This window comes from Tursiops truncatus, chromosome 9 (assembly GCF_011762595.2).
Source record: "Tursiops truncatus isolate mTurTru1 chromosome 9, mTurTru1.mat.Y, whole genome shotgun sequence".
Classification (NCBI taxonomy): domain Eukaryota; kingdom Metazoa; phylum Chordata; class Mammalia; order Artiodactyla; family Delphinidae; genus Tursiops; species Tursiops truncatus.
The window spans coordinates 59,532,959-59,556,580 of NC_047042.1; positions in this window are offsets into that span (position 1 = coordinate 59,532,959).

Genomic DNA, 23,622 nt, shown 5'->3' on the forward strand with positions numbered 1-23,622 from the left:
CTGAGATAGACTCAGCCATTCAGTGGGCTGAGGAGAAATCTGGCCTTTGTTCTGCCCCAGGGGTAGGAAAGGACATCGCTGTGTGTTACTTATTTTCAAGGCAAAACCCCAGAGGGCGTTGCGAATCGGTTTGTTTCCTCTAAAGCTTCGTTTTCTCTGATTGTGCACATCCCGGCCAGTACATGCTGACACACATGCACATGTACACACTCACCTGCGCTGTGGATTCTCTGTTTGGGTCGTGGGTGGCATCAGAACTGGCTCAGTGCAGAGCTTCACCTGGCCGCTCAGGGACGCGGGCAGCCTGTGGTTCTCACTATGGAAGTGGTTCCCTGGCTAGACCGAGTTCCGACTCTCACAAACATGTAAACACACCTACCGAGAGGCAGTGTGGTACCACAGGAGAAGCGTAGACCCAGGAGTTAGGAGAGAGGCCCGGGTTTAGTCCTGACTCTGCCAGTGACCATGTACGTGCCCTCGGACAGGTCATTTAACTCGCCTGAAGAAAGGGGAGTTGGCCCTTCCTGCTTGAACCACTGTCCTTCCTTAACTGCCTTACTATGTGTGTGTGTATGAAGAGCAACAGTCAAGGCAACTTCTCGAGAAATGCGAAGCAAATGCATTTTGAATCTTGCTGTCCTTAGGATCCTGGCCACAGGATGACCTTAGAACAGGTTTGTGTTAGTCTGTGCGTGTTGAAACCCCCTCAGGTCTGATGCTGAGGGGCTGATGAGATTCTGTCCTCAGATGAGAGGGTAAAGGGGGGCCCCGGAGATATGGAAAGCGTATCAATACTTGTCCCAGTTGGCTGCTGTGCCGTGGAAGGTATGGATTTGCCTTGTGCTCTGACAGACTGGGGCTTTGGAAGTAGAGTAAGTTTAACCTAACTTAGTCGGGGAATTCGCGTGAAGAATAGCTGGAAGAGAGTGAGAGATGAGTGCTTTGTTGCCATGTCATCCAGTAGAGAGAAAGAGAAGTAACAGAGAAAGTGACTGAGTGTGTGAGTGTGTGTGTGTGTGTGTGTGTGTGTGTGTGTGAGTAGGGGAATGGTTGATTGCTTGTTGATCACTGTGGGCTAGCTGCGAAGTCACACCTGTGATAACGTTCCACAACCTTGGTCCCAGGTTTGAGTGAATCACAGAGACATTTTTCTAGTGGTTACCCGGTTACTTTCCCTGCCTGATAATCATACCAAGGAGACTTCGGGGAGTGAGAGAGCAGATTCTGGAGGGAGGTGAGACCCCACAGTATGCCTGCCACCACCACGGACACTGCGGTGTCCACTCAAGTCTCCCAGGCTGCCAGCAACACACAGTGCTTTTTTCCCCCCATGCCTAGAACATGAAAAGTCTCTAATTTAGGAATTCTCCTTGTGTCCTGGTGCCAGAATTGAGGTTTCCAGTGTCCTTAAGTGAAAACCCCTCTCCTCTCGTAGTCACTGTGTTTCCACATAGGAGCAGAAACCTTTCCCTAGCACAAGTACGTGTCTAAATATTGCTTCTGTTTCATAAGAGCACAAAGTGTATGGACCTAGGAGAGCTGTGATACTGGAGCATCATTGGAATTTATATTTTAGGAGTCTGCCTCATGTTAAAATGTACAAGTTGGGAAGCTGTGGTATGAACAGATCTTATTTCTCCTGGTTTGCGAGACACATAGGAAAAGGCAGGACTTAACCTGGGGTAGGAGGAGATGAGTAAGGTAGAATGGGAGAGTTAGGGTCTGATTTTTTAAATAAATATAAAGGCAAGAGGCAGTTAACATATAAAATACAAGAGAACTGTTGTCCTGGCTATCTCACCAGGATCCTGCTTTCCTCAAAGGGGCTGCTTGCATGTTGAGAGGCAAGGCCTCTGTCGGGGGTGGCCTTGTGGCTTTAAAAATGCCGCCCCCAAAAAAATGCCCCCCAGCCAAGGAGACAGTGGGTGTCTTGCAAATCTGGTGGAGTTCTGTTCCTCACTAAACCAGCTGCCAGAGAAGCCTGTATTTCCAAAGTGCTGACAGATCTGCAAGGGGCTCCAGTCACCTGGCAGGCAGAACGGGAACCAAACTTGACCTCGCTGTCAGCCGCAGAGGAGGCTACAGATCAGGAATGCCCCAGCCGGCCAGAGGGCAGAGCCCACCTACTCCACCAGGCTTCCGGGTTGTAAAAGAGCACAATTAAAACTCAAGTGGATCACAGACCCCTCTTCCCTCTAGTGAGTGTTAACTCCAAAGAGACGTCATTGCCTGATTGCTTAGTTTTCAGATTACCAGAGAAGCCTCAGGTTTTTTTGAATTAAAAACTAATCCTCTTCCATAAAGACACAAGCAGTTATCTTGGTTTGGTGATACCAGGTATGGCATGAAAGGCTGAAGTCTTTTAGATTTTATACGGAATAATTCTCAGACTTGCCAGAACGCTGGTAGCCACTGGTATCCGTGGCAACGTGGTGTCCATGGTAAGATATCTATAGCTCGTGTTCCTTGGGCAAATTGTTAAATAATGTGTTGTCTTTGGTATTTTTATTTAAATCTGGATGACAAAAATAGAGGACCTATGAGCATTTCATGTTGTAGAAAGTCTACTTAAAGCACGGTATGGCCGAAGAGGCCCAAGTAGTAAAAAGCAGGCACCAGGCCACATACAAATAAACATTTCATTTTCTGAGAACTGTGTATTCAAGTTACTCGGTACCACAGAGAGAGCTGACAGTCTGTTCCCTGTAAAACTGCCTTTGCCTGGTTTTTTTTTTCTTTTTTGTTTCTTCAGATTCATTTTTTACTTTAAGTACCTTCTGATAGCTAGGCAGATAAGATACAGAGCCATACTCTGTACAAATGTCAGCTTTTTAGAGGAGAAAGTAAGTCGTCAGTTCTAGGGAAAACTTGAAACTATCTGTGAACCAGTCTTAATTTGTGTAAGTTTAGTGTCTACATAAGAAGCAAAAGCAAGGAATGGTTTGGGGGTTTTGTTTTTCAGGTGAGAAATGTTTCATGCAGGGTGTCTCTGCTTTCTTTGCCTTTATATTCCTTTCAAAGAATTCTCTTGTAAATTACAAAACTGTGAAATGGGTTGCCAAACACCGTTGCCCTTCATCAGCTGCCTCAGCAGTGTAAACGGAGAATTGAACCCTGGCCACACCTGCTCCTTCCTCTCTCCCCTGAGGGTGAGGATCTCATCCAACGATGTAATTACCATACGCTTGCTATTAAAGAGCCTTCCGAACTCCGCTGCGATGTGCCTCTTGTTTACTTTCTCCATCATGTTTGGTCCTAAAGGACGCCTGACTTGCTATAAAGGAGGACCGGGAATAGGGACCATCAGCCAGCTTTGTGGTTGCTGTTGTTGGAGCCTGGCTGCGGTGGGGCAGGGGGATGGGGAGGGAGGAGTGATTACAAGAACCACTGATATGATTCAGATGTTAATAATTGATGTATTTGGAGACATTAACCTATCCTGATGCTGTACCTGGTGTTTCGTAATTTTCCACTCTTCCTTCGAACTTTAGATTTTTTTCCCCGTCCTAGTTAGGAATCCTTCATGGCATCAATTAGAAACCTGTGGTCCTTCTACGATGACATGACACCATTTCCCATTACTTTCTGCCCAATTGTTATTCAGAAACAATGGCATTTAAAAAATAAGTCTGGAAGTTGGTGGTAAGTCCCATTATTTGATCAAGAGCAATTTTCTTTCCCCAAATGAATAGGTCTCCATAGATTGTTAAATTAGATTTGCGAGTGCCTTAATAGGCACAGCCTAGAGGCTCCTGTGTGTGTTTCAGGTAACTTAATTCGTGCTTCTTCGGTTTGGACATGGATGTTGTCAGAGATTGTACTGAGTGGTCGGCTGTGTGCAAGCGTTCCAGACCTCACTTAGTGTAAGATCCTCAGACAAAGGCTTTCTTACAAGAGAACTCATTTCTTACTGTTAGTTGAGCGCTAACAGATAGACTTTTTTTTTTAACTTTGTATTTTATATTGGAGTATAGTTGATTAACAGTGTTGTGTTAGTTTCTGTTGTACACACTGCTATATTTAAAATGGATAACCAACAAGGACTTACTGTATAGCACAGGGATCTCTGCTCAACATTATGTAACAACGTAAATGGGCAAAGAATTTGAAACAGATGTAAGCTGGCTCTTCTATCTGAGTGCAGGGACTGGTGGTGGAAAGAGCCACTTTCCCCTTTGCAGTGAATCTTTCTCAGATTGGTTCCCCGGGGACAAGGTTCTAGCCCAGTCTCCTCCCCGACTGGCTGTGTGATCACAGGCTTGTCACCAGCTCCCCCTTGCCCCCTGCCCCACCTTTGTTTCCTCATCTGTAAAAACAGGAGTGTGGACTCATTTCCAAGTTCCCTCTAGGCACTAGCATGGTAGGAATGTATCTTGGCTAGTGAGATTAGGGCAGGTGGGAAGCAAAGTTTATAAGGAAAATACCGTCTCAGGAAACGAGGGCTGGGCGACTGACATTGACCTATCTTCTCTAAGGTCCCTTTTAGAAATAAAGACCCCCAAAGAGAGGGATTAATAGACGGAGCAGACAGGATTTTCAGGGATTTTTAGTAGGGAAAGTATTCTATGTGATACTGTAATGGTGAACACATATTATAAATTTGTCCAAACCCATAGGATGTACAACACCAAGTGTGAACTATAGTGTAAATTATGGACTCTGGGTGATAAGATGTGTCATTGTAGGCTCATCAGTTGTAACAAATGCATCGCTACATGGGGGATGTTGAAATGGGAGATGCATGTGTGTGGACTGGGGCTAAATGGGAAATCTCTGTATCTTCTGCTCAAAATTGCTGTGACCCTAAAACTACTGTAAAAAGTAAACTCTAATAAAAAGAAAAGAAATAAAGATCCCAGCCAAAATAGTGCGTGTATATTAGCCCCAGTGCTGACATCCCTGGATACTTTCTCCTGCCTTCCTACATGTCCCTTCTTTCTGTGATCAAGAATACAGGATACAAACTACCACAAAATAGGAATATTTGGGCTGTTTTGCTTAGGGACGTAACAAATAGTCTCGTTTCCTTTAGAAACGAGCCTGGTTTTCATAGTAAAGTCAGGCCGGGTGGGATACCCCATTGTCCCTAGTGTTCACTGTGGATGTGAACAGGTTGAAATAAAGTAAGCAGAACAAAACCCACTACCCAGTGTTTGGACCCTGCCGCGGGGCTGGAGCCAGTGGGCTGGCTGCGTGTGTGCCGGAGGGGCTGGCAGGTAGTACCCCCTCCCCACCCCGTGCTCTCCTGCTGAATCAGGGCGAGGGGCGGGGTGCGGAGCGAACATGCCTTCCTCCCTTGGCGGACCTGGCCATCTGGTACTTTGAAAACTCAAGAAATGTGTCCCGAAATAGCTGGCACAGTGCGTTTCCTCTTAGTTTCACAGTGGGCAAATACTAACTTTGAAATACTTTCCTGATCTTTGACCCACCTTTTTTCCCTTTTTTGGAGCAAAAAGCAATGGCATTTCTAAAAATCTGAGCAGGCTGTAATTAGGGAGCCAAAGAATAAAGCAGGCATTTCCTATTAGGCCACATTTAAAGGAGCAGAGAGATTTTCTCTTTGTTTTCCAGGAAAATATGGCAACGATGTGGGATGTAAAAACCTACAGTAGGGCTTCCCTGGTGGCGCAGTGGTTGAGAGTCCACCTGCCGATACAGGGGACACGGGTTCGTGCCCTGGTCCAGGAAGATCCCACATGCCGCGGAGCGGCTGGGCCCGTGAGCCATGGCCGCTGAGCCTGCGCGTCCAGAGCCTGTGCTCCGCAAAGGGAGAGGCCACAATAGTGAGAGGCCCGCGTACCACAAAAAAAAAACAAAACAAACAAACAAACAAAAAAAAACCTACAGTAAAACGAAGTTGGTCCTTTGGGATGCTTTTTAATTGGAAGCCTCTAGAGGTCAGCACTGCATAAGGAAAGGGCTTTCTAGTGCTGGGTAGCCTTTTGCCCGTTTCCTTGTGGAGCCTTTGGGAGAGGCGTGGTAGCAGAACCCCAGAGTGGCGTGAAAGGAGCGAGCAGCCCAGCTGTGCATGGGAGACGAAGGTGTAGAGTCCCTTCTTTATACATAAACCCTAACGTTTGACTCTGGTTGGTTTTCTTCCCTTCTCATCCATCTTTCTCTGCAGCTCCCACACCCCCGTATGTACACACTGTCAGCTCAATAAACATGACTTATTGACCGATCGATGAACCATGGCAGTTAGCTCACTCTGAGAAGGGCTGGGGAAATGCCAAAGAGGAGATGGATGGCACATTTCATTTTGCTCTGAGCAAGGTGAAAGGCTGCTCTGTGTTCCAAGGCAGCCCGGGACATTCTGATGATCAGCCGGCAGGCTTTGTGAAGCCCTGTGACTTCCAACCCAAATTCGGGGTGCCGAGGGCGGTGCCGGGACCACAGGTTTCTACTCGGCTGAAATCAGTCTGCCTGAGGCCTGCACAGATCAGGAGTGGGTGGGGAAGGATTTGAGCATCTGTAGGATATCTGGCCAGAAGTGAGGTAGTTGGGAGCCCCTAAAAACTGGCTGACACTCCTGGGGGCTCCAGGGCACAAGATGCAGTAACAACATGTGGTGATGACCAGGGGTGTCATAGACCACCACAGGCCAAAGCCCAAACTGGTGGCAGCCTTGGGAGTTCCCAGCGGCTCCCAGAGTTGCCCCAGGGTTTCCTTTTGGCCCAAGAAGGAACAGGAAGGCCTTTCCTTCCCTCTTCCTGTGTTGCCCCTTCTGTTCAGGGTTTTTATTCTTTCTACTGAATTAGGTCTAACCCATGTCACAGTCATGGGGTTGACAGTTGCCCTTTGCTGGGTGATTTGACTGAGCCTGGGACACACTCCCTGAGAAGGGATATTGGTGAAAAGGACAGTAAACGTGTCACAGGCATAACGGAAGCCCCTACTCCCCCAAGAAACATTTTAACAGTGGCTTAACAGCAGTCTCGCTACTACCGTTAAGTTTCAAAATGATGTTTTTCGATTCTGGTGAGTGTGGACAAGGTCCAAGGTTACCCTGCTCCCCAGTGTTGCTTGCATTCTTTGCAAGTGTGGAACAGCCCGAGGAGGTTTCATTCATTTTGCCATGAAGCAAACAGTGCTAAGTGAATATACCCCAGCTGTGTGCACTGTTACACGCAATAATTTTTTTAAAACAAACATTTATAAAGCCGTTTCTAAGTACCAGACACTGTACTAAACTCCTTTTGACTCCTGCAATGCTCCCAACAAAAGGTAGATGTTATGATTGATACCCCCCTTTTTTTAAAATATTTCTATATCTCAAGGTTTGTGTTTTTTTAATTTTATTCAAGTATAGTTGATTTACAATGTTGTGTTTAATTTCTGCTGTACAACAGAGTGACTCAGTTATACATATATATATTCTTTTTCATATTCTTTTCCATTATGGTTTATCACAGAATTTGAATGTAGTTCCCTGTGCTATACAGTAGGACCCTGTTGTTTATCCATGCTATATATAATAGTTTGCATCTGCTAATCCCAAACTCCGCAATACTTCCCTTTCCCATAATATCCCCCTTTTATAGATGAGGAAACTGAGGTCCAGAGACATTAAGTAATTTTCATAAGATCACACAGCTGGTAGGTGCTGGAGCTGAGATTCAAACCAAGGCAGTGTGGCTTCAGAGCCCTCTTACCTTCTCTCCTCCACAGAGTGTCATCAGCATTGGTCTTAACTTTTAATGAAATCCCTGGTCCTTTTTGCCCAGCATCACAGAGGCCCTGATGCGGTGAACACTGCTGGTCTGCTTGGTTGCCCGTGCACAGGATGGAATGAAGAAAACTCATTCAGTTTCATCAGCTCTTTGCCTTGCCTGTGACCAGTATGGCCATGCTGAGTGGATTAGGATGATAACTGACACATTTTTTCCCAGTATCCATGTGGTTGCAAAGACTTGAAAATGCCCTAAAGAACCAGAGCAACAGATTCGTTGAAATAATTTAGTGATTGATAAAATCAGAGGATCCTGAGGCAGGGCAAGGCTGTGGAGACAACCAGTGTGCTCCCCTATCTGGACCCTTCTTCCTAGGTCTTGCCCCCGGAACAAGGCCATTACGGACTCTTCTGAGAACAGAAGAGGCTCTTACAGACTCCTCATGATGAAGCGGCTTTTACTCAAGCTTACTCTGAAATAACCAGGAGCAAAAATTCACTCTGCAGTCAGGCTAGTCCCTGAGAACCAGAAGGAAGCTGTTGTCACCCAGTCAGACCCGGTGCCGCGCGATAGGGCCACAGCACACCCTGACGACTTCAGTCTGTGTATCTCCCCGACCCGTGAGAACACCCTTGCAGCCTGCCTTCCAGCCCTTTCCTTTCCCACGTCCCTGCTGAGGCACTAGCACACGCCCTCAGTAACCCTATCACCGCCGCGGAATCCTCAGGCTTGTCTTGCTACAGGAGTGCGTGGGAATTGGAGAACACGTTTCAAAGACAAATTCCATTCACTTTGAGTCTCATCTGCTTGTTTGGATGATCTCTGCAGTTGTTTCCTCCACCAGTGCAGGAAAAGAAAAGGTGGCCACATCATATCCCATAAGAAATGTTAGTGCTCCAAACCTACTTTCCCTGCTTCTGAGATCCCAAGTGTCAACACACAGATCCGTCATGGTTGGGACCCCATGGGTCATGCATGCGAGCGTGAGCTTGCTGGTGAGTGGCTCCAGGGAGAGGGTGCTGAATCCCGGGAGCGGTGCTTTTCCATTTTCCAAACGATGCTGGGATGCGAGGAAGGAGAGCAGAAAAGGTGAGTCAAGACCAAACCCTTGAACAAATTCTCCAAGGAGCATGAAGCTACACAGGCTCGGAAAGAGAAGGGGATAATGTCACATGGTGATGAAGAAGAGTGGGGGTCTCGGATGGGAGTCTTGCTTCCCACATGGCCTTGGTCTTTTAAATCTTGAGTTTCTCCTGCTTAGAAATGTTATGGGCCACTTTGAGCCTTGGGCTGCAAGGGGCTCTAAAAAGACAAACTCCTGTGGAGAATCAACTTTAAAACGGGTCTGGAAAGTGTCCCGTCTAACAACTGACTCCAGCAGTCCTTGTTATCAGAAATGGAAATCTAGCAACTGAAGGGACACGAACTACACAGCCTCCCCCAGGTGTCACTCTGCAATGGGACACGAATTTGGTCAGGTGTACCCCGCTGAGGGCTGTCTCCAGGCCTCCGTTTCCCACCACACCCACACTCCTTCCATCCCTTCCTCTCCCAGCTCGCCTGACATTGAGCCCTTTAGAATTCAAAGTTCATCTAAATTAAACATGGGGATATAATGAAATTCTTTACTAGACAACCCTACTACTTCAGAAGCATGTCCTTCACATTTGCAAGCGGCCTTAGCTCAGAGGAAAACCCCTACGTGGAAAGTGACTGTTATTTAACCCGTACCATTTACTAGCTGGCTTGTACAGTGCCATTACAACCGGTGATTTCGCTGTGGAGTGGGTGATACTTGGTGACAGAGCTAAACTATGCACCTCCTTCCTTCAAAGACTCTTTCTGACTCTGGCCAGCTCCTCAGCGACTCCTGTAACTGGTTACAAGAAGGGCTTAGTGAGATAATATGAGTGACTTCGTGTAAAGCCCTCTCTGTGCAGGAAACACAAACCAGCGCCCTTCTTGTGGCAGGCAGGAAGCACCTTCTCCACCTGTACCTCCCAAGCTTTTGAAAAAGGTCTGTTATCCATAAGCAAGCCAGAGGCATCATCTTGTTCAGTGCTAATGAACTCATCCAAGCCATCCACATGGTCCAGTCTCTTTAGAACTCTGACCAAACCTTTGCTTAATGCATGAAAGCTTATTCCCTGAGGTGCCCTTCAAACCTTACTCTGACCCTGTGCTCTTCAACTCTGGAAAAGCACAAAAAAAAACTGGCCACATGCTCTTGAAAATTCCATTTGAAAGCTAGTGGTGGTGATTCCAGACAGAATTTTGACAAAAGACAATAAACACTGAGTTCAGTATGCTACTCGCTGCTTAGAGCCCCTCTCCTGGGGACGGTCCTGCCTGCTGCTGAGGGAGAGGATTACGGATGTGGAGTTGGGCAGAGCAGCTGCTGGGAAATACAATGGCCTTGGTGTGTTAGTCCGTCATCAAGACAATGGCACTCTTGTGAATCCTCTAGAAATAGAACTTTTCATCTGGCACCACAGTGGGCTATGCTTTGGAGCAGTGATGTCACAAGCAGGCAGAAACTAGGGAATTCATCCTCTTGGGCAGGGTGACTAATTCTGTCTCCAAACCTCTGGACATTTACTGATGTCATCCATCTTCTCCAAACCGCACCAGCCTGGGGTGAGGAGAGACTCACAACTACAGACACGAATTCTTGTTTCTCTGGCTCTGACACTTACTTTGGGGATTCTCAGCCCTCCTCAGATCCCTCCCAAATATTCCGGGGTGGCCCTTGTGGTGTCTCATGTGTGTTTGACAAGCTCATTTCTGTGGCACCTGCTGTTCTCCTTCCTGGGATTGCACCTCCCTTCTCAGTCCTGCACAGCCAAGCTTTCCCGTTGTAGGCCTGCCCTTCTCCCTGTGACTGCTGGAGCAGGCTTTCGTTCCCAGGAACTGTCACTCCAGCCATAGACTTGACCCTTCCGCTTTAGACCCCATAGAAGGTTGAGTGGCGTTTCCCTGCTGTTTCCAAGATGGGAACAGGGATTTTGGTTTGAGAGAGCTGTATTAAAGCTCTGACACCTCCTCAAAGCCAGGCCACTGGGTGGCAGAACTGGGTTCTGATTGGGACCAGGTTCACCGCCACCCCCCCCCATAGCATCTTCTTCCAGTAGGGTCTGTGTTGACCTCAGGGAGCCCCCAAGTCATAGTAACTTGTTTACAAAGACCCAACTGGAATCACTGTCCAAGAGGATCAGTGAGTCTGGAGTGACAAAAGAATCAGGTTCATTACCTGCTAGTCACATCAGACCTCTGAGCTGCCTGGACTCACTGTGAAACTAAGCACAGCTGCCTGCAGCGAGGGTCTGCCCCCGTGCTGGTCTGTGACGGCCCCAGGCTAGGGGATTTGAACAGCTGCCTATTGACAGCACCCCGTTCCTCTCCCAAGATTATCTTTCCCACCACGCCCACAGCTGGTGCTCTGCAGAATGTATAACATGGCACGGATGCTGTTCAGGCTTCCAGGCAGTGGAAACCCTGAAAAGGACTTCTATTAATAGAGGAGGCATTCCTGGGGCACTCAGACGCTCTCAGGCCTGCTGAGAAGTAGCCAGATTCCCGACAGGCACTGAAGGGCGGGCTGCAAACCCCTGCCAAAGAAAGGCCTTGTTCTGCCACAGACAATGGTCGGGTGGCCCTGGCATGATGTCAGATGAGTTGGCAGCAGCGGCGTGCGCGTTCCCTCTCCAACTTTCCAGCTGAGCTCTGCCAGATCCAGGGAGCCGTATCAGGTTCAGATTTTGGAGAATGAATTGCACCCAAAGCCACGGACTGTCTAGCCCTAATCGGCAAGTGAGGAAATGGCTGTAAACCAGAGGTTGCTACTTAGTTCTGGCTGCCTGTGTCTTGAGAGACAATGTAATTGCTCTCCAGCTAAATGCTGTAGCATGGGCAGCCAGGGCCAGTGCAGCACGACAGTCGTGGTCAGTCAGATAGCCTGATGGCCTTCCCCAGGGCCTTCATGGAGGCCCAGCCCCTGGAGGGAGCTGCGTCATACAGCTGGGATGTTTCAGTTAAAAGCAGGAAGGGCCAGGCTTCTGCAGGACAGTGATAGCCAGCCTTCAGGTTTTTTGGGGTGTTTGTTCGTTTGTTTGTTTAAGGAGATGAAGGCTAAGAATAATTAGGAATTTTTTTTTTTTTTTTTGGGCCACATGGCATGTGGGATCTTAGTTAGCCGACCAAGGATCAAACCCGCGCCCCCTTGCATTTGAAGCGCGGAGTCTTAACCACTGGACTGCCAGGGAAGTTCCAGCCTTCAGGTTTTCATTCATTAGTTAACGCTGACCATATGTGAGAAAGCAGAACAACTGACCTGTACTTTCAAGAAACAGAGCCAAGCTTAAGTCCCAGCTCAGCTGCTTACTACTTGTGAGACTTCAAGCCAATTCAGAAGTTAATTTCTCCAGTGCTCAGATTTTTCATTAGTAATTTGGGATAAATAACCCAATAGAAAAATGAACCAAGGCTACAGAGAGACAATTCACTGAAGAACAAATACAAATGGCCAATAAATACTTGAAAATGTGTTCAGGCTCTCTAGTCATCAAAATGTGTTCAAGCTCTCTAGTCATCAGGAAATTGCAAATTAAGACAAGACCTCATTCGTGGCAAATTTTTAGAAGTTTGAAAAATAAAAAATAAAAGGTTGAGAGTGTCCAGCATTGGTGCAGAGGCATCGTCACACGCTGTTGGTGAGGGTGTAAATTGGCTCAGACACGTTCCAAGAGCGTTTCGTCAGTTTCCACCAAACATTTCACATGTAAACACTTTGACTTTACCATCCCACTTCTAAGATCTATCCTGAAGAAACAATTGTGCATATGGACATGGATGTTCATTGTAGTGTTGCTTGTAATAAAAAAATGGGGGCTGGGGAGGAAGCAATCTGTTCATCAATAACAGGAAGGTGGTAAGTCATGGCCAGGTGAGTGCAGGTAGCTCCATAGGTTCTGATACGAAAACAATTCTAACATACGTGGTGGGGGAGGAGTGAGGACAGCAGGACAGAGAAAGGAAGATGTTTGCTTTTTACTCTTTTTACTTAAATCTCCATTTGTGCATCTTTCACAATATGTATTGTAAGGTTATTCTTCTATCATCCCAGTTCCCTATAGAGGTGTCAGAGCAAGACGAAAGTGGGAGGGCTGCAGCTGGAGTAGAATCTAGAGGACGAGTTTGAAATCTGGAGTTCAGATTTGGACATGCTAAATTGCAGATGCCCATTAGATACAGAGCGGAGATGCTGAGCAGGCAGATGGATAGAGAAGGCTGATGTAGGGTTTGGGAATCACCATCAAAAAGGGGTCCCCTGGGATTTCTGGGCCATGTGGCGAGGAGTTCCATGAATAAGATGGGGTGAGGGCCTGGAACCAAGTGCGGTGGGTACCCAAGCCCTGGATTCCAGTGCCCTTGACACGAATTGATTTCCACCATGTATTTAAACAGTCATAGTGTCCTAATCTATTCTTCCCACTCATCGGCATCAGTGGCACCATATAAAAGGCTCCCTCCATCTCATTCTTAGCACTGTTTCCCACTTTTCCTTTGAGTCTACAACTCTGTCTGGCTGAACTCCTTTGGTGGTCTCTGGGGCCCCTAACTTTGTCTTTACTTGACATCCTGTCTTTAGATCCCTGTGCTCCAAGCCTCATGGCTACAGGGAAGCCCTTCCCACTCCTGAGTAATTCCAACCACTCCACTCACCCCCATTCCTCCAACTCCAGCCCAGGCAAAGCCCAGATCCCTTACTCAGGAGATTTCAACATTTGCACACTTTTGGGCACACTTTCTCATTTAATTCCTCAAAGTCAGACGTATTATCATTTTTATTATTGTCCCTGCCTTTTTGACACATGAGAAAACTGAGGTTTATAGAGGAGAAATAACCTGCCCAAATTCACCCAGACGGGAAGTGCCTTAGTGTTCTAGTGCTGTGTGACAGATTGCCACAAATGTAGCAACTTAAAACAACTCACCTCTATCATTTGAGTTTCTGTGCTTCAGGAACCTGGGCACATCTTAGCTGGGTCCTCTGCTTCAGAGTCTTTTATGGGCCGACATCAGTGTCAGCCAGGGCTGGGCTTTCATCTGATAGCTCAGTTGGTGAGGATCCACTTCCAAGGCACTGTTGTTGACAGAATTCCATTCCTTTTTAGCTGTTGGACGGAGGGCCTCAATTCCTTGCTGCCTGCTGGCTGGAGGCCACTGTCAGTTCCTTGCCGTGGGGGCCTGTGTGATGTGGCTGCTCACTTCATCAACGTGTGTGGGCTGAGAAGGCACAGAGTGTCTGCTAATGAGGCAGAGCCTACAATCTCTTATCCCCTAATCTCAGAAGTGACATCTCATCACCTTTGCTATGTTTGGTTGGCTAGAATGAAGTTGCCCCCACTCAAGGGGAGGGCTGACCTAGCAAGGGCATGAATTCTAGGAGGGGGGAGGACGGGGGGCCATCTGAGTCAGCCCGCCACAGGAAGTAACACCTGGGGGTTTAACTCAGGTCCGTCAGCCTCCAATGTTTGGGTTCTTCTTTCTATGCATGCCTGGATCCTCAGTGCTTGTTCCCTGCTATGACCTGAACAAAAAGGTAACAGTGATGTCACCTTCATCATGGGACTCCATCAACTAAAAACTCTTAGCCAGGGATATTGAGTAACCTGAATTTAACAAGCAATAATTGGGACTTTCAAATTAACACACATTTTTAAAAAAATAAATTTATTTATTTATTTTTGGCTGCGTTGGGTCTTTGTTGCTGTGCACGGGCTTTCTCTAGTTGTGGTGAGCGGGGGCTACTCTTCGTTGCGGTGTGTGGGCTTCTCATTGTGGTGGCTTCTCGTTGCGGAGCGCGGGCTCTAGGCATGTGGGCTTCAGTAGTTGCAGTGCATGGGCTCAGTTGTTGTGGCTTGTGGGCTCAGTAGTTGCGGCTCACGGGCTCTAGAGCGCAGGCTCAGTAGTTGTGGTGCACGGGCTTGCTCCACAGCATGTGGGATCTTCCTGGACTAGGGCTTGAACCTGTGTCTCCTGCATTGGCAGGCAGAATCTTAACCACTGCGCCACCAGGGAAGCCCAACACACTTTTCTAAAACAGTGTTATTTAAAGCTGAGCAGCTTACGTGATGAAGGGAGGAGCAAATGTTGCCCTGTTATCAAGGCAGCTGATAACAACTGTCGTCACCTTTTCTTTTTTTTTTAAACAGGAGAGGGGAGAGTGCAATTTTATTTTATTTTAATATTTATTTATTTATTTATTTGGTTGCTCCTGGTCTTAGTTACAGCAGGCGTGCTCCTTAGTTGTGGCATGTGGGCTCCTTAGTTGTGGCTCACTGGCTCCTTAGTTGTGGCCTGTGAACTCTTAGTTGCAACATGCATGTGGGCTCTAGTTCCCTGACCCGGGATCAAACCTGGGTCCCCTGCCTTGGGAGCTTGGAATCTTAACCACTGTGCCACCAGGGAAGTCCCAACTGTCCTCACCTTTTAACGCAGTCCTGCACTCAGAGACCACTGGTAAATTATCTCTGTATGCCCGGCCCAGCAAATTGGCCATTAATGGGACGCTGCCACTCTGGAGAAACAGATGGGGCAGAAGAGCATGAGGAAAGCAGCCCACACACTGTCACAGCAGCCTTCTCTGGGAGCCACCTTCTTCCACGCCACTGGGGTAGACAGAGCTTCCAGTCTGTGTGATGGACCAGGGCCCGACTGACTGACGGCTGTAACATCCTTCTGTGATGACAGCTGGGAGAGATGGTTAGTGTCAGCCCTCTCTTCCTATCTCCTGCAGCCACCACCAACACACTCTGAAAACTCCTGGCACGGACAGTTTCTAGCGCTGTGGCTTCTTGGCAGCTTGGACAGCAGTCTCGGACATCCCCTCTGCTCATACCTGTTTCTCAGGCCGCTGTTGGGTGGGTCTTCTCTCCCCCTGCCTCCCTCTCAGAATGCTCACTCAGTTCCCACGACCCTTATTCATCTCGTCATCTGTGACCTCTGTCTCTAGCTTGAGTCACATGGGCGTATTTACTTAATAACTATTTATTAGGAGGCCACCATAGGCTGGATACTCTTGCAGGCACTCTAAAGGAGATAGTGCTTGTATGTGGGTACAAATGTACGTAGATACCTATGAGATAGAGGCTAAGAGCATGGCTTTGAAGTCAGATAGATCTTGCCATTTAGTAACAGGAAACTCTCCTTTGGCAAGTTACTTAAACTTTCTGAACCTTAGTTTCCTCTTCTGTAATTTGAAGATCACTATTCCTATCTTGTAGGACTATAGTGAGAATTAAGTGAAATAATTTGTGTGCAGCACTTCGTATCATGCCTAGCACATGGTAAATACTTAACAGTACTTCTATGCGATAGGCACAGGACAGACCATTAGCAGAGATTCCCCATCCCCACCAAACTCTAGGCTCCATGAAGGCTGGCACCACGTCTGTCTTGTTCACAGTTGTGTTCTTAGTACCTGGTACAACACTTGGCACATGATAAGTGCTTAAAAAACATTTGTGAAATGGCTTAATCAATGAATAAGTAATATTGCAGTTAATGACAACAGAGTTATCTAGTGCCTCTTTCCAAGATGCTCAAAGACCTCTCAATATCATCTAATTCAAAGTCCAGCTTGGATGATAAATAACAAGTTTGGCCATTTATTTAGGCATTTGACCAAGGTCCAAAGGGGTAGGCTTGCCTTGCCTAGGACCATAGAGTTGAGCTGGCATGGTTATAGGGTTGGGATTCAGATTCTCGTACTCTCAGCTCACAGCTCCTACATATCCAGTATGCTGAGGTCATCTTCCCAGCCTGACTGATTTAGCAAATAGGGAAAAACCCCATCTGAATAGGGAAAGTTCTAATAGGGAAAACCCCATTAGAACTTTCTAATTCCTTGTGACCATGACTCACTTTGGAAGAAACCAATCATTTGTCCCAGGCCTTGTTCCTGAGCAAATGGTGGAGCAAAAGCCAGCTGCCTTCTACTTGTTAGTCCAGAAGTGTGATCTGAACATCCCTGCAAGAGTTCATCCAGTGCCCCCATGGGTGACTGTCCTGCATCAAGAGGTTATCTGCTCAAGTGCGACCAGCAGCCGTTCTTGGAGAATGAGAACCAATCTCAGTATCCAGTGATCTGGCTTCTCGTCCCAACTGCACTAGCTGTGTGACCTTGAACATGTTTCCTTAACCTCTTTGCATTTTTATTTTCTCCCTCGAGAAGGAGGGGAAAGAACACCTTGTAAGGATTTAATGGTATGATGTATGACAAAAGGTACCTAGCACAGTTCCCAATGAATCCTTGTGCAGTTTAGATTGGAATGCAGAGCAGGCCCGGGAAAATCTTCCTATCCCCCGTTTCTCCCCCATAGTCTGGCCAAATTCCCACTGGCATTTTGGGCAAGGGAGTGATTTTTAAGATTTATCTCAGAGCAGAACTCTTGTGTCAAGCACTTAATATGGAATGGAACTGAAGTATATGAAACTGACAAAGTGGAACTTACTCATCAGAGCAGAGCTGGGGGCAGCCTAGATCCTTGTCTGGGATCTGCCTGTCACCATTTTTCTGTGAGCCCCAAAGCTTCCCAGAACTTGGTTGGAAAACAGCTGAACTAAAGTATTCTGCATGGTCCCTGTCAAAGCAATAATAATATCAATACAATATTATGATATAAATACTAGCTTATTATTTATTACTACTGGCATTTACTGCAGTGGTTTTCAAACTTAGCTTGCGTCAGTATCACCTAGAAATCTTATTAAAACAAAGATTGTTGGGCCCACACCCAGAGTTTCTGACTCAACAGGTTAGGGGAGGGACCAAGAATGTGCAGTTGTAACAGATTCCTGGGAATGCTGATGCTGGGGTCTGGGAACGCACTTTGAGAACTGCTGATTAACTGTGTGCTTTCTGTATGATAGGCGCCATGCCAGGCACTTTACCAAGATAGTTTTATTTAGTGCTCACAACGTTGCTTTGAGGTAGGTATTATACTATTTATATCTCTTATTTACAGATGAGGAAACTAAGCCTTAGAGACTCTAAGTGACTTGCTCGAGGTCTAACAGCTATTAAGTGGCAGATTCCAATTCAGGTCTGACTCCAAAGACTTAACCGAAGTTTCACGCTTAAAATGAAAATGCGTTATAAGGGATGAATACACTTATTCCCATACACTTATTTGCATTCATTGACCCATTAACAAACAAGTTAATGGAATGAACTGGCTCTGAGGGAAAGAATTCAACATAGTTAAGGCTTGATGGAGAGCAGAAAAACAAGACGGGATTTCCTGAAGAACATACCATTGTTCATCATGGTCTGCCCATTAGGAGCCTCTGGGCGGCCATAAAACTCCTCAAGTCACCTTGGAGATATTTGACCAAGGGAGGTAGACTTGTGACAAAGGATAGAAAACAAATTTCACTTTATTCATTTATTAATTAATTTACAAAATACTTACTGAATGCCTGCTCGAAGCTGACTGCTCTTTGGGGCTAGAGGTACAATGGGAAGCAAAAATAGACATGGTCCATGACACTTGGAGCCTACAGACCACTTAACATTATTAAGTCCAGTAACAACTTTGCCCAAGTCTTGAATTCTTGAAATTCAGCTTTGACCACATGATTATTTTATGTCTGAACCCATTGGTTCTGACTCTTCCAAGTCTTATTATCTTATACTATTCACTCTGTCCATTGACCCAGTGAATTTCCGTTCTGACTCATGTAGTTCAACCCAATTCTGACATCATGATCTCAAAGGTCCGCCTTCTCAATAGGTGTTTTATTTTTCTTGATTATAGACAGAATTTGGCTGGTGTTTGATAATTGGTAAGTTGCAAACGTGACTAATAGGTAGAGGTTTTTTAAATTGGTCTGCTCTTGCGTTCTTACTCATTATTGCTAATTACCCAATGTGTCCAATATACCAGATAGACGCTCAAGGAATGGCCTAATGATGAAATGTGACACACCACATTCAGGTTCAAGAGAACCACGGTCCTGGGAGGGAGGTTGGTGCAGTTCTCTATTCTACCATCCAGCACCTTTCCTTTTAGAGCAGGTTTGAGGAGGCCAGATTAGATCCTGAAGATCTCATGACATTGTTTGATTCCAAGGAAATTTCCCCTGCATCCTGGGCTTAGCATACTTTCTGTGCAAACTCATTTTGAGGAAAACTCTGTCTTGTTCCAATTTAGATTTGCTCACTCTGGCAGTGTTGTGACCTATAAAAACGTAGTAATAGATACGGTAAGTCCTGACGGCTGAAAAGCCGAATTTCAAGGAATCATGTGAAAGAAAGAAGAAAAGGAAAGAAAGGAGTGCTAGGAAAGAGGGACTAGTAAGAAATCCATGACATAATGAAACGCGGGGTTTTCATAACAAGCTAGAGAAAACCTCTAGGCTGCCCCCTAGAGATGCAATTTCCTCCTATCTAATCTACAGATTTATTTGCATGAAAAGCAAAACTAAATTTAAGCTTCAGAGCAAACACTCAACATTCAGGGCAGGCATATGGACTGTTCGCTTTGAATGAGTGGCAGCGGCCAGTCTGATAGAGTTGACCCAGAGAAAAAGTTTAAAAAGCAGACTGTAATGCTAGCTGGTGCATGAGACCTGTGGAATGAAATAAGTTTTTTCAAAAAGAAAAAATGAAAAAAGAAGGAGGAGGAGAAGAAGCAGAGGCTAATTAGCCCAGGCTAATTTTGTGCCGCCCACACATTCAGTTTTTTTGGTTAATATCAAATTTTTCTCGCCAATCCGAACAGACCCACCAGTGATTATCCTTATTTGGGTATTTCCAGTGGGAAAGTATCCGGTTTGTGAAAAGCCTCAGTAGCTGTGTTATGAAGGACGCTACTTTCATTTCGGCACAAAATTAGCCTGGGCTGAATTACCCCCACCTGGAGAGTTCATGCTGCCTACTCATGCCCAGCCCTGCCCTCGCCTTTGGCAGGGTGCCCCTCCAGCATGACATTCAGTTTTGGCTCTGTCCCCAGGTTGACCGGCCAGGCCCACATCGGCGTGGGGGGCGGAGGAGCTGGTAGAGCTGAGTGTGTAAGAGCTCAGGCCCTGGAGACGGAAAGACCTGCCTTCAAATCTCAAGTCGGCCTCCTACTCTATGATCCTGGGCCTCAGGTTCCAATTAAGTCTTGATAGTAACGTGGGTTGTTTTTTTTTTTCTTATTTTCAGTAACTTTTAAAAATTGAAGTCTAATTGGTTTACAATAGTGTTTTAGTTTCAGCTGTACATCAAAGTGATTTGGTTATACATATATATGTAAATTTTTTTTATTCTTTTACATTATAGTTTATTATAAGGTATTGAATCTTTACTGTGCTATACAGTAGATCCTTGTTATTTATCTATTTTACATATGATAGTGTGCATCTGTTAACCCCATACTCTCGATTTATCCCTCCCCCCAACTTTGGCAACCATACGTTTGTTTTCTATGTCTATGACTGTTTCTGGTTTGTAAATAAGTTCATTTATACTATTTTTTTAGATCCCACATATAAATGATATCATAAAGTATTTGTCTTTCTCTGTCTGACTTATTTCACTTAGCATAATACCCTCCAAGTCCATCCATGTTGTTGCAAACGGCAAAATTTCATTCTTTTTAATGGCTGAGTAATGTTCCATTGTACATATAAACCACATCTTCTTTATAACGTGGGCGTATAAAGATTCAGTGAGATAGTATACACTAAGGGCACAGTCAGTGCCTGGCACAGGACATGTAATCAATAAATGGTACGTGTGATCACTGGCAACCTTGGTCTTAGTATTAGTCTGAGCAGTTTAAAAGAGGGAAGTAGGTGGGTCAAGAGCAATTCTCAAATGAATTAGTACCAGATTATGAAGTTTGTCAAGTTAGTTTCTAAATCCATTATATACTGCTGTCCAAAAGAACATTCTGCAAGAATAGAAAAGTCCTATATCTGTGCTGCCCAATACAGTACAGCCATGTCACATGAGGTATTGAGAGCACTGGAAATTTGGCTAGAGGAAGTGAATTTTCAAATTTATTAAATGTAAATAGCCTTATGTGATCTGTGGCTACCACGTTGGACAGCAGAGCTTTTTAGGATTAAATTTGCCATATCTACGTGAGGAAGGGCAAACACTGTCAGGGAGCAGTTAAACGCAAATATAAGGAAGCATAGAGGTTGTAGGGTTGAAAACATCAGAAAGAACCAAATTTTTAACACATGGTGAACATCATTCTTATTCTATCCCTTTAGTGTAAAAACAAGCAAAATCTGAACCATTTCTAAATGTTAGATGTCAAAGAGTCCGGTCTTTAGAGCTATCTGGCGAATTGTAATTCCACTGGAATAAAAGGATTGAACTCTGACTCAGAACTTACCATCCCAAAATGTGTGCCCTTTGGTAAACAACCATAGTGCACAAATGAGGCAGCATCAGATCTCATCAAACAGAGGAGCGTTTCCTGTGTCCTTCTCAAAGTACATGGTGAACCTGTACAGGTGAGGGTTATTTTTGGGGGGAAGGTGAAAGAGGAAGCAGTGCTTATGTAACCCACTCTGAGTTGGCAATGAGTTCGCTCATTGACAGCCTAATGAAAGAGCCCATATGGGGAGAAATTAATGAAGTTGGCATGTTTTCTGTTCCTACTGGCACAACCAAGGATATAGGTATAAAAGATGTTTGTTCACTAATAACTCAAATGTGTCACAGACATTGTGGGAGAATGTCTAGTGTCTATGGTAAGTTTAAATATTAGGAGAATTATAACCCAGAGGGTCAAGGATCCAAGATGAAAAAAATAATGTTTCGGGCTTCCCTGGTGGCGCAGTGGTTGAGGGTCCACATGCCGATGCAGGGGACACGGGTTCGTGCCCCGGTCCGGGAAGATCCCACATGCCGCGGAGTGACTGGGCCCGTGAGCCATGGCCAGAGCCTGTGCTCCGCAACGGGAGAGGCCACAGCAGTGAGAGGCCCGCATACCACAAAAATAATAATAATAAAATAAAAAAATAATAATAATGTTTCAAATATCACTGCTTTTACATTGCCCTTAATATTTACATGGAGGCCCCACAAAGCTGAAAGGAAAGTGGCCCTGTATCAGGAATTAAGACATATGGCTTTGAGACTTGGTTTCTGCTGGTTACCAGTTTGGAGTCCTTCAGCAAGTTACTTACGCTGCCTCCTGGTTTCCATACATGTAAAAATGGGGTTGAGACTACTTACCTCATGAGATTCTTGCAAGGGTTAAATGGAAAACAATTTGGAAAACTATAAAGCACTTTGCAAATGGAAAGTATTGTTACCATCATTATCATCATCGTTGTTTTGACTTTCTCAACAATCCTCTGGGGGAGCTAGATAGAGCAAGTTGACCACTTTATAGTTGAAGAAACCAAAGCTGAGAGGGGTTAAAGGATTCGCCCAAGGTCACGAAACCATGACCACCAGCATTCTTATCCGGCTGATGAGCAGGAAGGTTTCACATTTCTTTTGAATCCATTGCTTTAGAAATGCTTAAATTCATGGGATTGTAGAGTTGGAACAGTCAGAGCTGCCTTTAGATTCTGGGAAGAGAGGCCTCTGCCCAGGGTCCTGCGTGTGTTAGTGTGTTAGCGAGTGAGGTAGTGTGTTAGTGAGTTACTTAGTGTGTTAGTTAGCTAGCCTGCCAACTGGACCAAATCCAGCCTGTTTGGGTAAATAACGTTCTATGAGAACATGTCCACGCTCGTTCACTTAGGAATTGTCCTTGGCTGCTTTTGTACTACAAGAGTGGAATTGAGTACAGTAATCGCAGTAGAGACCAAAGCCAAAAATACTTACTCTCTGACCCTTTGCAGAAAAAATGTGCCCGTTCCTGCTTTCAAGGACCCGAATAGCACAAACCACACCAAAACAAAAAATTAAAGAACACACAGCCATCCTGTCCCTGGCCATCTAAGGATCTCCACTGGCAGCGGGTGACCCATACCCCTTAATAGCCACTATCATGACTAGCACACCTCAGGCTCCAGACCTCCACATCGGCCTTGTGTCCATCAAAGGAAGGTTTAGGGCTTCTGTGTTCCTGACTCAGGTGGGCACCGCTTTGGGGTGCAAGGACGATTTGAGCTGCCTAAGTACTTAGATAACAGAAATGACAAATCAATTAACTGGTCAGATCCTTCCTCTCAGACAACATAAATGTGCTGGACTCTTGCATAACGAAAGTATCAGTTCCTGGTGCAGCCAGGCATCCTGGCTTCTCTTTGAGTTTCAGTTCCTGGTTCTGGTTCTGGGGGTGCTCAGCTTGGCACGGTATTTACAACAGATGCACGTGGCAACTGGAGAACATTTTGCAATGTTAAACAACTTATATTAAGACAATTTTTTTTTTTTTTTTTTTTTGCGGTACGCGGGCCTCTCACTGTTGTGGCCTCTCCCGTTGCGGAGCACAGGCTCCGGACGTGCAGGCTCAGCGGCCATGGCTCACGGGCCCAGCCGCTCCGCGGCATGTGGGATCTTCCCAGACCGGGGCACGAACCCGTGTCCCCTGCATCGGCAGGCGGACTCTCAACCACCATGCCACCAGGGAAGCCCTAAGACAATTTTTTATATAGGTCTTGCTATAATGTGAGTGAAATGTGACACATTTGTTGCATTGGTGACTCGATGGACATTGGATACTAGAACTGTGAATAGTTTTATTTTTCTAAAATTATTTTATTTAATTTTGACTCAAACTTTTAGCATTCATTGTAATTTGTATTTTGCCTTTGAATCTTAAAGATAAATTTTAAAGTTTTAGAAGACAAATACATATTCGATAACATTTTAAATTTCTAATTTTTTTACATTTATTTTAATTTACATTATTTGATGAAAATAGCCTCAAATTTTATATCCTTTGAATACCATTTTATCTTATCTTTATAACCCTTTGAGCATTAATGTCAA